Here is a 12,111-nt window from a genome sequence, read left to right on the forward strand (position 1 = left end):
AGCATGACGCTATTTGCTACATAAGGTTGTCATGGAAACCACGGCATAATTAAAGGCTTCCCTCTCTCCTCAGATGCTCCCATGCCGCCGTAGCTGGAGTGTGTTATAACAATGCAAATGGGAGCAGCTTGTTCTCAACACAGCAATATCAGCGGTGGCGGCCAGGCCTTGGCAGGGCCTGGGTATAGTAGAGACAGGGCTTTCTCCAACAGCCCCACGCACTCGCTGCCCAACGGGGCAGTCTCCTCCTTCCCGCCGCACTCATTGTTCTCTAATAATGGCAGCGGGTGCCATCACCCCGCTCTGTCTCGGCATAATCCAGCATTCCCGCTGCCAGCCGGGCAAGGGGAGCAGCCCTTTACAGGGCTGGGGCCTCGCTTTGAAGACATGGGGAGGGCTCATCTGTACAGCTATTTGTATTGCAGTGGCGCATAGAGACCCCGACCAAGGTCAAGGCCCCACTGCGCTAGGTGCTGTGCAAACACAGAGGGTGACAAAGTTCCTGGTCCAAAGAGGGAGCCATGGTACAAATTCCTGAGGTAACCCCTGTGCTATCTTTGAGAGACTGTACCCTATTCCTGAGGTAACTCCTGTGCTATCTTTGAGAGACTGTACCCTATTCCTGAGGTAACTCCTGTGCTCTCTCTGAGAGAGACACTGTACCCTGTTGCTGAGGTAATCCCTGGGCTGTCTCTGAGAGACACTGTACCCTGTTGCTGAGGTAACCCCTGGGCTGTCTCTGAGAGAGACACTGTACCCTGTTGCTGAGGTAATCCCTGGGCTGTCTCTGAGAGACACTGTACCCTGTTGCTGAGGTAACCCCTGGGCTGTCTCTGAGAGAGACACTGTACCCTGTTGCTGAGGTAACCTCTGGGCTGTCTCTGAGAGACACTGTACTCCGTTGCTGAGGTAACCCCTGTGCTGTCTCTGAGGGTATGTCTACACTACAGCACTAATTTGAACTAACTTAATTCAAATTAGTTCATTCGAACTAAGCTAATTCGAACTAGTGCATCTAGACCTAAAAACTAGTTCAAATTAGCATTTTGCTAATTCGAACTAGCATGTCTACATTGAGTGGACCCTGAACCAAAGTTAAGGATGGCCGGAAGCAGTGCCAGCAGGGCATCAGGTTAGGACTTAGAGCGTTGAGCTGCTGTCTCAGGCTAGCCGAGGGATGTGCTTAAAGGGACCCGACCCCCACCCCGGACAGACAGGTCTCAGGGTTCCCCGCTTGCTTGTCTACCTCGATGAGGGACAGCAAAGCAGTCCTGGCTTGGAGTGCCCTGAGTGCCCACACTCGGCACATCACAGCACTCGGCCATCAGCCCGGCTGCACTTGCCGCAGCCTGCCATCCGGGGGGTCAATCGGGAGGCTGCAGGAGAGTTTCCACCCCGAGGAGCCCGCAGAGCCACCCCAGTCCTCCCCATCGGGGGCTCGTACCCCATTCCTCCCTCACCTCCTTCCACTTACCCCTCCCTAGCCCCCCTTCCCAATGTAAAAAATAAAGGACACGTGTGTTCAAAAATAGAAACTCTCTTTATTGAACAAAACTCGGGGGCGGGGGATTAACCTCTGAGGAGACTGGGAAAAGGAGGTGGGAGAGGGCAAGAGAGAGAGTGGGAGAGGGGAGGGGGAAACCTGGGAGGAGGGAGCTGGAAGGGGGAAGCCAGGGGAAGAAGGACGAGGGGAAGAATCAAACTATGGTTCACCATACCTTCAGTACTGTGTACAGATGTGATCTCCTCACCCCAGAAAAGATATTTTGGCCTTGGAAAGGGTTCCGGAAAGGGCAACTAAAATGATTAGGGGTTTGGAACGGGTCCCATATGAAGAGAGGCTAAAGAGACTGGGACTTTTCAGCTTAGAAAAGAGGAGACTGAGGGGGGATATGATAGAGGTCTATGAAATCATGTGTGGTGTGGAGAGGATGCATAAAGAAAAGTTCTTCATTAGTTCTCATAATAGAAGGACTAGAGGACACCAAATGAAATTAATGGGTAGCAGGCTTCAGACTAATAACAGAAAGTTCTTCACAAAGCAAATAGTCAACCTGTGGAACTCCTTGCCACAGGAGGCTGTGAAGAACTATAACAGAGTTTAAAGAGAAGTTAGATAAAGTCATGGAGGTTGAGTCCATGGAGTGCTATTAGCCAGGGGGTAGAAATGGTGTCCCTGGCCTCTGTTTGTGGAAGGCTGGAGATGGATGGCATGAGACAAATGGCTTGGTCATTGTCTTCGGTCCATCCCCTCCGGGGTAGCTGGTATTGGCTGCTGTCGGCAGACAGGCCACTGGGCTAGATGGACCTTTGGTCTGACCCAGTACGGCTGTTCTTATGTTCTAAGCTCAGGATGGGGGGTCTCACTGGATCACCTTGATTTTCATGCAAACCTGCTCCTGGGTTTGCATGTGGCCTTTGGTGGCCAGGCTGGCAGCTATCCTGCCCTAGACGGCCACTTTCCTGTGCCTAGTGCAGAGATCGTGGACGTTGGAGGCCTCCCCCCAAACCTCGATGAGGTCCACTATCTCCGCACTAGACCAGGTGGGCGCCCGCCTCTTGCGGCCCCGGGCAGGCTCTTGGGAGCCGCCAGCCTGGTCCCGGGAAGAGGCGGAGGGCTGGGTGGCAGCGGGTGGCTGGCTCGTGCCGTGCCAGGTGCAGGGTCTGCTGGCTGGGTGCTGGCAGGCTTACACCTGGCACGGACACGGTAGCCAGACCGTGACCCTTTAAGGGCTCCGGGGCCAGGAAGGGGGCAGAAGAGTTTCCCTGGTGGTGCCCAGAGTGGCCACCAGGGCAAGCTGGGGAGGGCTAGCCTCCCACTAGTTCGAATTAAGTGGCTACACAGCCCTTAATTCGAACTACTTAATTCTAACTAGGCGTTAGTCCTCGTACAATGAGGTTTACCTGGTTCAAATTAAGCGTTCCGCTAGTTCGAATTAAGTTCGAACTAGCGGTTTGCTAGTGTAGCACCTATCAAAGTTAATTCGAACTAATGTCTGTTAGTTCGAATTAACTTTGTAGTGTAGACATACCCTGAGAGAGACACTGTACCCTGTTGCTGAGGTAACCCCTGTGCTGTCTGAGAGAGACACTGTACCCCGTTGCTGAGGTAACCCAGCGGTGGGGCAGGAGGGACCTGGCTGCCAGGGAAGCTACAGCCACTTCCTGAGGCAAAGCCGTGCTGGGGCACTCTGGCCAGGAAACTCCCAGGCTGAGCCCTGCTCTCAAGGTTACGAGGGCTGCAGCAGAAGGCAGCAGGCCCACACCCCCTGGCCAATGCTGAGTGGCCATGTCAGGCTGCAATGTGCCCCTGAGGTAGGGGCTAGGAGCTGACTGGCAGTGGGACACTGCGACAAGGTAGATATAGAGGATTAAGGTTCCCCGGGAGGGGAGGACCCCAGGAGAGCAGGCACTGCCACAGGGCAATACCATGAGGAAAGGGCGTGGGGGCCAGGAGGGACATGGGGCCTGAACCAGCCCAGACGAAGATAGGGAACAGGACAAGACGCTGACCAGCAGAAGGTGCTCTGAGGATGAAGAGCTAATTCCTGAGGAGACCAGCAGGAGGCACCATGCCAGGGAGTCGACTCCCGCTACAGCACACGTAACAAAATTAATTCTTCACGAGCATGGGAAAAGATGAGGGAGCATTGCCCGGGACCAAGAGGTTTATAGAATGCGTGGGGCAGGGCTTCCCTCTTTCCCCGCCAATCAGAACAAGCTGTGGGAAGACAACATGCATAGTCAGCCTTTTCTGCCAGAACAGGGGCTAGGCTGTTACTGTGGCCTTCTCTCAGCCCAGGGAGAGAATGCCAGGAAGCTGCTGGGAGGCGCCAGAAGCCACTGGGAGCCCAGAAACACAGAGCCAAAGGAGGAGAGCGATGCAACCTTGAACTTGAAGGAGAGCTGACAAGCCAGGGGGACTTTAGCTGGAGTCGCGGCAGGAGAGACTTTGTTGCAAATTTGGGTGGACTTCATAAAACTGAACCCCAGAGAGGGAATCTTGTCTTTTGCCTTTAGACTGTGTTGAAATTTGTAAAGCACCTGGAGGGACGGGGAAACTGAGGCAGGGTGTTTCAGAGCCATGCTTGGCTAGACAGACAAGCAAAAGGATTAATGGGTTGGCAATGGGTCATAGACCTAGACCTCCACACACTCGCCTCCTGTTGGCTACCAGCTCAAACCAGGTTCAGCTGAGATTTATTCAGATTTATGTTAGACCAGAATAAATAAGCGCACCTGCGCTAATCTCTTGGGCCCTTCACCACACCCTGAAAAACACATTCATGTAGGCAGAGACTCTGCTCCCCAAGTAACACCATCTTCGCAGCAATAATGTAACTCCCACCGGCCTCCCGCATAGGCCAGGGCATAAACTGCAACATGGTCCGATTGCTAACAAACTTGAGCTGTTATGGCGCTAGTGGGGAAAGTTGGTTCCAGAAGCACGGGGCCCTAATGGAAAACAACCTTCCTCCTCTTATACCCAGGGGAATTCCTGCAGTTCTCCTAGCTTAGGCAGTATCTGACTGATGGATTTTCATTACAAAATAAATTTGAAACGCCTGCAGAAACATCTGGCATCCCTGGAATGCACCTATTCCTTTAACCTGCTCTTTGCATCTGTTCCAAAAGACCATGGCACCTGCTACATCAAGACCTGGCTCCGTCCTGGTGCAGAGGAAAGTACAACCATTACTGACTCACCCCAATAGCCCTTCCTCCTGCAGCACATCATAGGTCTCCCATGCAGATATGATCCCCTGAGCTCTCCTTACAATGGAGTATGTGGGAGGGCTGCAGAGAAGTTAATATGAATTCAGGCCATATACTGAAATCTTTCTTTACCCAATGCGTGTTTTATATAGAGCCTTTTTGTGCTTCCCCAGGAGTGGACGTACCAGATCTGTTCCTCTAGCCCAGGATCCTGCTGATGATAACCTGTAGCAGGTGACTCAGAGGCTAGTTTCAAACCCTACACTATGGCTACCTGTGCAGAGACATGCTCAGAGGTTTGTTTTACTCTCAGGCAAATTCATGGTGGTGTTATTTGTTGAAACACGAGTTCAGATCCCATGTCACTTTCTTATCTAATGGAACTGTAGATATTCTTATTATTCAGAGAAGTCTTTAGACCAAGATCCTTAAAAGAAGCTAGTGATTTTGAGGCCCAGTCTGGGACACCCCAAAGTCCTGATTATTTGCACTTCATGAAAATTAGAGTCCCCATCAGTGCCTCAAGTCAGGCACCCCAAATTAATAATCCCTTGGGAAAATATTGCCCTTAATCTTTTTTCTGAGTACTATTAAATTCATCACCTCAGTATCCTGTGGCAGTGAGTCCTGCAAGTTAACCAGGCAACTGTATGTAAAATAATCCTTTCAATTTTAAATTTGTTGTCTTTTTGGGTGTCCCTTTATCCTAGTATTATGAGAGTTTTTGGATCACCCTCATTCACTCTTGTCGGAGCAGTCATTATTTTATTTACCTGGTATTCATTTCCTCTCCAGACAAAGTATTTCTAACCATTTTAGTCTTTGCTCAGCTGGAAGTCTTTCCCTACCTCTGACCATACTTGTAGCCTTCCTCAGGACATCTTTCATTTATGCCATGTTCTTACTGTGATGAGGGGGATACTAATTAATTAGTACAGTTCCAGTATCATTATCTCTCCTTGTCTTAATCCAGCCTAATATCTTGTTTATTTTCTCCATTGCTACTGCATGTCAAGCAGATGTTTTCAGTGAACCATCCACAATGACTCATTTCCCTTTCACCCACTAACATTCCTTGTTTTATAATTAGCTCATCTGCCTATCCCAAAGAAAGTTATCTCCTGTTACAGTCAGGTCACTTAGTTTTGATTTGACGCCTTGGCAGCACACTAATCAAAATGTGACCTGACTGGCCAATGTGATATTTCACATTTATGGGCAGTAGAAAGCAAAGAAGAGCAACAGAAAAATAAGCTGTTGGGAACTAATTGTGTATTAGCTGACAATTGTACATCTTCATTGAGAGAGTGATTTGTATTGACAAGGTGAATCACTCTTTCAATAAACATGGTGCTATCTTTGTTAATTACAGAAAGGTACAAGTATTGGAGGGTTTGAAATTAATATAGTTGGTGGGCGGTGAATTAAGATGTCTCAGACCAGTCCCATTCAAGGGAATGAGAAGAGTGCTAAAATCAGATTCCATTTACATTATTGGGCATACTTTCTACTTGAGTCATGTATACAATTCTGCTTATTTTTTCATGTATGGAGACTGGGAAGGATGACTCATGTACTAATTGCTGCATTTAATTTTGCAAAAGGAAGTACATCAGGTTTGTGGTAGAAACACTGAGCTCAATTGCTAAGCTCAATGTAATTCATTTATTGTAACCACCGATCATATTTTCTCATTTTTGAGATGGGGGTGATCAGAGCTGCCCACGGTATCCAAGGTGTGGGCGTGCCAGAGATTTATATTCTGGCATTATGATATTTTGTTTTATTATCTATTCTTTCCATAATAGTTCCTAATTGTAATGGCTTTGTAATGGATAGCTTTGTTGCCCATTCCTGCACAGTGACTGGATGTTTTCAGAGAACTATCCACAATGACTTCAAGTTCATGACTGTTAACAGCTAATTTAGACTCCAGGTATGTACAGTTGGGATTACATTTTCCATTGTGCCTTACTGAGCATTTAGTAACATTGAATTTCATCTGCCATTGTGTTGCCCAGTTACCCAGCTTTCTGAGATCCCTTTGTAATTTTTCGCAATCCTCTTTGGACGGAATGATCCTGAGTAAAGAAAGAGCGCCTACTGTTGGCCAATGCCCATCACTGCAGCTCCCATCCAAAGAGCCAGAGGGGCTGACAATGCATACAAGACCGTGGCCCGAGTTGATAGGGCATCAGGAATGCATGAGGGATGTATGAGGGCACAGAGGGGCATGAGGGGAACTGGGGGAGAGTGTGAGGGGATGGGCATCAGGGAGAAAGAGGGCAAGGGGGGGCAGGGGCAGTGGGGAAGGGGGAGGCACCAGGAGGGTGCAGGGGTACGGTTTTCCAGTGCCACAGGTTCATTTGACGTTGGTAACCACAGCTGACGCTAACTGTATGCGGCTGTGTGCTCCCCACCGTCCAGCTGAGTGCACTCCTGCCATAGGATGCTCATGCTCCCGGTTTACAGCTCCGCAGTGGCTGAAGGAATTGGGGAGATGACTGTGGCGAGGGGACTGCATTCTGCGATGTGAAATCAGCCAGGCCCTGACATGTGCATGTAAGCATGGCTTGTACTGGTTGGTCTGTCTCAGAGCCCGGGCCCATATTCACTTCATAGTCCTTTCAAGTCACGCCTCAGCTTCCGAGGGGTTTGTGCACACGAGCTTCATCGGCGGGCTCTGAGCTCTGGCCTCTTGCCCTTCAGCATGTGCATGCGTTACAGTCCGACCCTAACTCTGCAGGGCACACCTTCCCTGCTCAGACTCCAGGCTCCAGTTCTTCCCAACTCCTACTGCGCTAAGACCCAAAAGCACCAGAGCTTTTGAAGCCTTGAAGCATAAGCAAAACAGGTGTGAACTTTCTAGAAAGCTTCAGAAACAGCAGAGAGCACTAACGACAAGGAGTCCGGTGGCACCTTATAGACTGACAGATGTATTGGAGCATCAGCTTTCGTGAGCAATGACCCACTTGCTCAGATGCCTGTCTGAGCAGAGAGCACAGAGGATTTGTGTGTGTAAGTGAAGCATTTAGGCAAGAGGGTCAGTCCTGAAAAAAACTTTAAGAGGAATATGGCTGTTTGGGCATTTTCCCCTCAGGCCCTCCTGTCATTCGCCCTCATTTCTAGCATCTTCCTGTTGTTTACGCAGCTGCCTCCGGATGCCTAGGAAATATGTAACAGTCAGGCCCAGCTCTTTGTCTCGGGGTTGACCTCTAGCCAAATGCAGTATCAGATATTTGTTCAAGGGATCAAGAGACGAGCCCAGGTAAAATAAGATCTGCTCTGAGCACCAAGCCAAACTCAAACTAAGCTGGAAGTAATATCGATTGAGAAATGTTTCTTCTCCCATCCCCAGGAAAAAAAACAGATAAAAGTGAACATTTCCAGGTTTTCATCAAAAAAAATCAAACTCCAGAGATTAACCTGGTGCCTCTGTGCCCTGGTCTATAAAATGGGGGTGAGCGATCCCTGCCCACCTTGATTCGATGTTTGCCACACATGTAAGTGCTGTGTTTCAATTCATGTTAAAGGATAAGGAAAGTCATGTCACTGTGTGTTAATACCAGGTTCAGTCACCCTGTGCCTCTGACCCAGCTAAGACCAGACACCATGCTACAATGTGTTCCTGAGACCTGGTAGTAGCCAACCACTTGAACCCTCTAGTAGGGAAGATGGGGTGCAACTCGGCGCTGTTTGCAGGTGTCATTTCCTTGGGAAGCCCACCGCTTTGAATCTGAGACCTGCCTTCATCAGGTTAAAAATCATCTCTTTAAAAATGAGCTTCCTGTTTCCTTTTCATGTGGTGTGTGCATTTAATCGGAGCCTCTAATGCAGTGCTTATAAAAAATGTTACGTGACTTGCAGGTATTTCACCCTTGTGACAGTTTCTTTTAAGTTCCATTTAAGTAGCTCTCTCATTTTTGTAAGTTCCCCTTTCTGAAGTTAGGTATGATTGTGTGGGTTCCTTTTTGGTATTTTTCCCTGGCAAGGATACTAAGTTTAATCATATTATGGTCACTCTTACTGAGCACTTCATCTATATTCATCTCTTGGACCAGTTCCTGTGCTACACGTAAGACTAAATCGAGAATTGCCTCTCTTCCTGCCTGTTCCAGGACTAGCTGCTCCAAGAAACAGTCATTAATGGTGTCTAGAAACTTTGTGTCTGCATCCCTTCCTGAGATAACATCTATGAGGAGATATTAAAGAGACTGGGACTTTTCAGCTTAGAAAAGAGGAGACTAAGGGGGGATAGGATAGAGGTCTATAAAATCATGACTGGTGAGGAGAAAGTGAATAAGGAAAAGTTATTTACTTGTTCCCATAATATAAGAATTAGGGGCCACCAAATGAAACTAATGGGCAGCAGGTTTAAAATAAATAAAAGGAAGTTCTTCTTCACACAGCGTATAGTCAATCTGTGGAACTCCTTGCCAGAGGAGGTTGTGAAGACTAGGACTATAACAGGCTTTAAAAGAGAACTAGATAAATTCATGGAGGTTAAGTCCATAAATGGCTATTAGCCATGTGGCGGGGTACCCCCCGCCTCCGCTCCCTTCCCCCTGGGGAACAAAGCGTTAACCCCCTGCCCGGGGGGCCTAGTCCAGTACTCGCAGCAGGCCCAGCGGCCTAGTCCAGCACTCGCAGCGGGCCCAGCGGCCTAGTCCAGCACTGTGGGGTGGGGTAGGGGGGTCCGGGCCCTCCCTCTCCACCGGACCCCAACCCAGGGCCCTGGTAGTGGTGGGTGGTTCCCACCACTGGCTCAGCAGGGGGTCCTCCCCCAAAACATGCTAAGCCCACTGGGGGGGGGGGGGGTTTCCCGGCCCCTTGCCCTGGGTTGCTTCCTACCCCCAATCTGGTAGCCGATGGAGGTCCCACCTGGCGATGCTGGGTTGCCGGCAGCGGCTTCGTCCGACGGGCTTGTCCCTGGGGCAGCGGCACCGGGCGTTCTGCAGCGGGGCGGGCGGCCACCGGGCGTCGGTGTTGGGGGCGTGCTCGCCCCGGGGCTGGTGGTAGCAGCAGCAGCGCCTCCTCCGGCTCTGGATCTGGCGGCAGGTCCGGCGGCAGGCCTGCAGCTTGGGCCGGAGCTCCTGCCTCCCCAGCGTTCTGCCTCAACTGAGCAGCCCAGCAGTCTTTTATAGCGAGGCTGCACTTCGAGCATGCCCAGTAGGGCTGTGGGGGAGGGGCGTGTTCTGCCCAATAAATGGGCTCCCCTTCCTCCTGCTCAGTGCGGGGCAGGTTAGCCCTGTCACAAGCCAGTATCAGTAAGGAATGGTGTCCCCAGCCTCTGTTTGTCAGAGGGTGGAGATGGATGGCAGGAGAGAGATCGCTTGATCATTACCTGTTCGGTTCACTCCCTCTGGGACACCTGGCATTGGCCACTGTCAGCAGACAGGGTACTGGGCTGGATGGACCTTTGGTCTGACCCAGTATGGCCGTTCTTATGTTCTTATGCAGTCTACATAGGGATAATTGAAATGCCCCCATAATTATTATTGAGTTTTCTATTTGTATAGCCTCTTTTATCTCTCTAACATTTCACAGTCACCATCATCACCAGATCAGGTGATCCATGGTGTATTCCTACTGCTATCCACCTGCGGTTCAGGCACGGGATTTCTATCCATGGCACAGTTCTCTGGCACGGTTTGATTCATTTCATTTTGACGTTATGCTTTCATTCACATACAGAGCTGCTCTCACATCAGCATGACCTATTCCGTCATTCCTATGGATTGCACTCCCTGGCATTACCATTTCTCACTAAGGCTATGTCTAGACTGCAGGCTTTTTTCGAAAGAGGCTCTTTCAAAAGATCGCGTCTAGACTGCAGGCGGATCTTTCGAAAGAGAAATCCGCTTTTTCGAAAGAGAGCACCCAGCGAGTCTGGATGCTCTCTTTCGAAGACGGCCTCTTTACATTGAAGAACGCCTTCTTTCGAAAGAGGAACTTTCGAAAGAAGGCGTTCTTCCTCGTGAAACGAGGTTTACCGCCATCGAAAGAAAAGCCGCGTTCTTTCAAAATAATTTCGAAAGAACGCGGCTTGAGTCTGGACGCAGGGGAAGTTTTTTCGGGAAAAGGCTACTTTTCCCGAAAAAACCCCTGAGTCTGGACACGGCCTAATTGCCATTCTGCACCAGCTTTCTGGGATGTCTGTTATATAAATATCCTCATTTAATACAGGCACCCAAGTTCACCCATCGCAGCTTCTAGTAGACTTCTTGTCTTGTATTAACGTTTCTAAGCAGAACCTTTCTCTCCACAGCCCTCGCTGCTGGGAGTGAGAGGGGCAGAATGCAGCTCTAATTGCTTTGCTCTTGGCTCTCAAATCCTGTACTTATGATGTTTGCTTGAAGTCTGGGTCCTGTCACGATGGCCTTGGGACAACGGGAGCATGACAGCTACAGTCTGCCAAGTACTGCTGGAAGAGGCAGGTATTTAATTGAAAGCATTTGCTGCCCTAATTAGTGAAAATACAACAAATGAATAATCAATTTGTGGTTCAGATGTGCACACTAGCGGGTGAGAGCATCTAGCAATCTTCAGTATGTTTATCCTCTCAGTGTCCTGTAAAGTAGAATTATCTCAATTTCTGAGGATTTGTAAATGAAGCCCAGATGTTTTTAAGGTAGCAAGAAATGGCTGTGCTCAGTGTTGCAACGTGTATCTAATTTAGGAGCCTAAATCTCATTTTCAAAAACAATTTAGACAGGTAGGAATCACAACTGCACTGACTGCCATTGAGCTGAGGAAGAGCTCTGTGGTGGAGCTCCAAAGCTTGTCTTTTTCACCAACAGAAGCTGGTGAAATAAATACAAGATATGACCTCCCTCATCTTCTCTCTCTCAAAAATAGGGGCCAGATTTGCTCAAAAGTCACCTGGGAAGTCTGTGACCAAGCTGGCAACTAAATCCAGGTCCCACGCTAGATCCTTAGCCCCTGGACTTTTGTTGTCCCTTGCAGCTATGCAAGATCCTAGAAGACCTCTCTGTTTTAGAACACCAGAACATTTACCCACGTGGTAATGGGGCACTGAGAGTGTTATTGCTGTGTGTAGCAGAGAGCTATACAAAATGGAGTGGCCTGTAACGGGGATAGTAGTGTTGAAGTGGTCTATTCATGATGGAAGGCCCTCGTTAAGGTGGGAGTTTGGATAAACTTCCTAAGTGTTGTCCCCTCTTTATCTGAATCTCCTGAGTGCAAAACTGAGCTGGAGGCCGCAGGAGAACAAGCTGTCTTGGGAGATGGTCAGCATTCCTTCTCGGAGCAGCTGGAAGGGCAAATAGCACCGGCTCTCGCAGTGACAGCTGGTGCTGCTGTGACTCCGGTTGCAATGTGGACAAGAAAGGGGAGAGAAGATGTAGCCCCTTAGATACCTCAGAACCTTAAATA

This window comes from Pelodiscus sinensis, chromosome 7 (assembly GCF_052426305.1).
Source record: "Pelodiscus sinensis isolate ZL-2025 chromosome 7, ASM5242630v1, whole genome shotgun sequence".
In the NCBI taxonomy this organism is placed as follows: domain Eukaryota; kingdom Metazoa; phylum Chordata; order Testudines; family Trionychidae; genus Pelodiscus; species Pelodiscus sinensis.